Genomic DNA, 5,000 nt, shown 5'->3' with positions numbered 1-5,000 from the left:
ACATTGGAACGGAAAAACGCATTCTGTGTGAACAGCCCCTCAGAACGTTCCAGCAAGGTTCTCTCAATGTTCTGAACAAACGTTTTTCCAGCAAGGTTAATCTATCTAGAAGTTATCTAATCTTTAACAACGTTCTCAAAGCGTTAGCACGAAATGTTTCAGCTGAATGTTCGTCCAACGTTTTTTTAAAGAAAATGTTACTACTTGCTTCAAAGAATGTTCAAAAGTGACGTTCCCATAATGTTTGTGAAATTAGTATTGTTAGTATTAATTAGTACAATTAGCATGGCCCCGCCCCTAACACTATAATAACTAGAGTGCATTAGCATCAGAGGTGTGCGAGTTACTGTCATTACCGTTAGTTATTACAGCTTACAGTTTTCAAGCTAGCTATGCCTTCATCACATAAATGCATATTACCTGGTAGCGATAATTTACAAAACAGCTCGGTCTCCATATTTAAATGTATTTGTATTTGATAGTTGAGAGAGACGGCAGCTTTCCCGCGAGTGGGCGTGGTTTCGGCGGCGCGGCGGACACGCCCCCCGCGTCTGATCCCAGAACGCGTTTAACATTGCTTTAGAGTACAAAAAATATATTTTTGTTAGCCGGTTTAGTCCTGTATTGTAAGCAACTGTTTTTCATAGCTGTACACAACATGTTCCTCTATTCTATTCTACTCTATTCTTCAGCTGTTTCTCTGTGCTATCCGTCTAATCAGTGTTGAATTCAAGCACAACAGAGCAAGTTTCGGACGATAACACACTGATTATTTAGTTTTCTAGCCTCACATATAAAGACAATAATCTAATTTACAAAACAGCTCGGTCTCCATATTTAAATGTATTTGTATTTGTTAGTTGAGAGAGACGTCAGCCTTCCCGCGAGTGGGCGTGGTTTCGGCGCCGGCGGACACGCCCCCAGCGTCTGATTATTCTTTCAAGATTTTGATACCTTCCTTTATTTACTTGGCGGTTTTTAATAATTAAAATTTGGCTGGGTAGTTAAAAACCCAGAACGCGTTTAATATTGCTTTAGAGTACAAAAAATATATTTTTGTTAGCCGGTTTAGTCCTGTATTTTAAGCAACTGTTTTTCATAGCTGTACACAACATGTTCCTCTATTCTATTCTACTCTATTCTTCAGCTGTTTCTCTGTGCTATCTGTCTAATCAGTGTTGAATTTAAGCACAACAGAGCTGGTTTTGGACGATAACACACTGATTATTTAGTTTTCTAGCCTCACATATAAAGACAATAATCTGTGGAACAGCCTTCAAAACAAACACAGACACACAGAGGAGGAGGAAGAGGAGGATGATGAAGATGAGGGTGGTGTTTCCACACGTTTGTGGCTCTATAACTATCAGCATCTCTCTTTTCCTCTATGCCTCCATCTCTAGCATTATATTATCATATATTACCTGCATTATAATATTAGCCCAACAGGCCTGTTTAAACCTATACTCTTATTATAAGAATGCTCTAATATTATTAATATCAAACAGTTCTCTCGTTCTGCCAGAGCTGCCTTTAAATGCATAACATTAGAACACAAAAAAGCCACAAAAATAAATAAATTACAAGACCGACAAATAAACCCAAAATATTACATATCATACATATTACACGTTGCATACGTATTTCACACGGACGAGGCTAAAACAGACTCAGATGAGCGCAAATTGTGTTATATTAATTATAAAACGCTGACGTACCGTAAGCGAAGGTATCTGATGTGTTTGCTCATACCTTCCTTTATTTACTTGGCGGTTTTTAATAATTAAAATTTGGCTGGGTAGTTAAAAACCCAGAACGCGTTTAATATTGCTTTAGAGTACAAAAAATATATTTTTGTTAGCCGGTTTAGTCCTGTATTTTAAGCAACTGTTTTTCATAGCTGTACACAACATGTTCCTCTATTCTATTCTACTCTATTCTTCAGCTGTTTCTCTGTGCTATCTGTCTAATCAGTGTTGAATTTAAGCACAACAGAGCTGGTTTTGGACGATAACACACTGATTATTTAGTTTTCTAGCCTCACATATAAAGACAATAATCTGTGGAACAGCCTTCAAAACAAACACAGACACACAGAGGAGGAGGAAGAGGAGGATGATGAAGATGAGGGTGGTGTTTCCACACGTTTGTGGCTCTATAACTATCAGCATCTCTCTTTTCCTCTATGCCTCCATCTCTAGCATTATATTATCATATATTACCTGCATTATAATATTAGCCCAACAGGCCTGTTTAAACCTATACTCTTATTATAAGAATGCTCTAATATTATTAATATCAAACAGTTCTCTCGTTCTGCCAGAGCTGCCTTTAAATGCATAACATTAGAACACAAAAAAGCCACAAAAATAAATAAATTACAAAACCGACAAATAAACCCAAAATATTACATATCATACATATTACACGTTGCATACGTATTTCACACGGACGAGGCTAAAACAGACTCAGATGAGCGCAAATTGTGTTATATTAATTATAAAACGCTGACGTACCGTAAGCGAAGGTATCTGATGTGTTTGCTCCTGTTGTGCTCCCGCTCCGACACGCCCACTCTTTGATTGACAGACGAGAGGACCAATGAGAGGCTGGGAAAAAAAACTGGCAGTAAAAGTGACAACTAGCCACAAACTCACAACATTAGTAAGTTTTGTTGTTAATGTTACAAATGTAGCGTCTTTAAAAAAAATAAAATAAAAAAAAAACACGTGAGAATTGCGATGTTTGAGGTTTTTATTATCAACAAGTCTAGTCATTGGCATACTTCTCTGTTCATAAAATGACATAAAACAGAGTGGTTGCACCACATATTGATAAGCATTGATCAAATTTAAATTAATGTACAGCTAGTATACAATCCCATGAGCGGAAAACATCTGATGGACATCAAGAATAAAAATCAGAATGATGCATTAAACACATTCGTTACAATAATTAAACCATGCAAAAACAACAACTTGACAGGAAATTATTTTTCGATTGCAGCCTTCTGTGAAATTGGCACTGGTGTGAAATATTGTGCATTTAGAGGGTCTGACATCTGTTAATCATATTAATAAATATTGATCACTTATATCAACACAGCATCTGTTTTACAGTTTTTTTCAGCTGCTTACACACATTTTCAAATACAAAATGCCTCACATCTCTTGCAAAATGAAGCAAAAGCAAACATTTGCAAACACCTTTGCCACAAGATTAATTCCTGTTAGATTTGTGTGTGTTGCATAGAGAATTGTGTGTTGTGTTTCGCAAAAAGTGTTTTATGAAATTGAAAACTGAGTCAAAGGCTGAGTAGTTTTAGTGTAGACAGTGTGACAAGTAAAGATTTTGTGTGAGTAGTTGAGTAAATCTGTAATATCAACAGCGCCCTCTGCAGGACAGTAATGAAAGTGTCCGTGAAAACCATTGGACGGCTTTGGTCATGTGACACACACTGACACACACCTGTTACTCATTTCATAAATCTGCGTTTTTATGTTGTTTATGGCAACATGACACACTTATACTTTGGTAGAGTTTTTTATTATTTTTTTACAGAGGAGACATCTGGACTCCAGTTTGAATTATGATAAAATATAACTAAAAGTAACTAATAAGCACAAAATCCTGACAGAAACAAACCGACCGCGTTTTTCTCCGTTGGTAAGTGACGTCACATATCAAACTAGCGCATACTTACTGAAGGTATTAAAAACGATTTTTAAGATATTACCATGGTAATACAATTCTATTATAATTTAATGTGCGTTTTAAAATGCACCATCCCTATATTTTAGACATTTTACCATGGTAATAAGTTTTTGACACTAATAGCATAGTATGTTTGAAGTAGGCTACCATGTCAGGAATATAGTAATATTTCAGTACCATGGTAAACTATCAATGGAAGGTTTGGACACCGACTCGATGTTTAAAGTCGTGATGAAATGTAAGTAGCGACAGATTTGAGTAAAAAAAAAAAGGGTGGGACTTGGTTCTATGCATCATTTGTTGATTGGATGTTGAGATGTGGGCGTGGCACTTTAAAAAGTCCTGCATAAAGGTTTGACATTTGTGTTAAACATTACAAAGTCAAAACTTTTTAAGAATGAAACATATGCACGGATGATTTGCTATAACATGCATTTAGAAAACATGGTGAAATTCTATTTCATGCCGACTTTAGCTATGAAATAACTCAAATGTGAATACGCAAAGACTACATCACCCATTATGTGATGATTTTTATGCAGAAAATTCCACCAATCAGAGAGCCGCCACAAAAAAAACCGCATTAGCTCCGCCCACTCAGTGAAACTCCGCGAATGATGGAAGTCGCCCTCAAAATATGCATATTTCATGCATATATGTGCATATTTTTCAGTAAACCTAAAATATACCGTTTCTATAAGCATAATCAACAACTTTAAATGAATAGTTTTATATTTCACGATCGTTTTTAATTCGATTATTCTTCGCAATGCCTCACGGGACTGTAGTTCTTTCCCTCATTCAAGCCGTTTTCCACAGCCTTGTCTTCTTGTCCGATTTATAAATGCTTTTTTTGCTTAAAATTAAAAGTGTGCAATGCTGTGATTCTCCTCGTAGCTGGTTGGTTTGGTTCATGACTTATAATGCTTTAACAGACTTTTTACAAACCCCTATGGGAAAAATACATCTGGAAGCAAAGCTAGCTAGTATTTGAGGATGCTTATAAAACAGGTATAAATGTGCATCATGAGCAGGTTTCCATCACTATCTGCTCTAAAATTAACTCGATGTTAAAACTCTGGTCGTGTATTTTTGCTGATATGTGTTCTGAATCGAATCTTCAAACATCATCCACCATTTGGCCAATAACTGAAGAGTTTCTCCACTGAACCACAAAGAGTTAAAAAGCAAGAAGTTCTGAGCAGATTCTGATCGTTCAACACTCATATTCCTGAAAATACAGTTTCTAAACTTCTGAGGAGCCACAGAACTCAAAATACTGACGT

General features: G+C 36.2%; 1 protein-coding gene across 1 annotated transcript in view; it reads right to left on the bottom strand.

Annotated features, from left to right (window-relative positions):
* LOC107729003 (dihydropyrimidinase-related protein 5) overlaps nucleotides 1–2,582 on the bottom strand; it is a 19,033-nt gene extending 16,451 nt beyond the window's left edge. The window contains exon 1 of the mRNA XM_016539354.1: nucleotides 2,517–2,582. The gene's annotated coding sequence lies outside the window, so the exon portion shown is untranslated. The remainder of the gene's footprint in view (nucleotides 1–2,516) is intronic.
* Between the last annotated feature and the right edge of the window lie 2,418 nt (nucleotides 2,583–5,000).

Source organism: Sinocyclocheilus rhinocerous, unplaced genomic scaffold (genome assembly GCF_001515625.1).
Source record: "Sinocyclocheilus rhinocerous isolate Xijiao unplaced genomic scaffold, SAMN03320098_v1.1 scaffold2682, whole genome shotgun sequence".
Classification (NCBI taxonomy): domain Eukaryota; kingdom Metazoa; phylum Chordata; class Actinopteri; order Cypriniformes; family Cyprinidae; genus Sinocyclocheilus; species Sinocyclocheilus rhinocerous.
The sequence above is the reverse complement of the archived record's forward strand: the minus strand, read 5'-3'. Positions and strand labels throughout refer to the sequence as shown.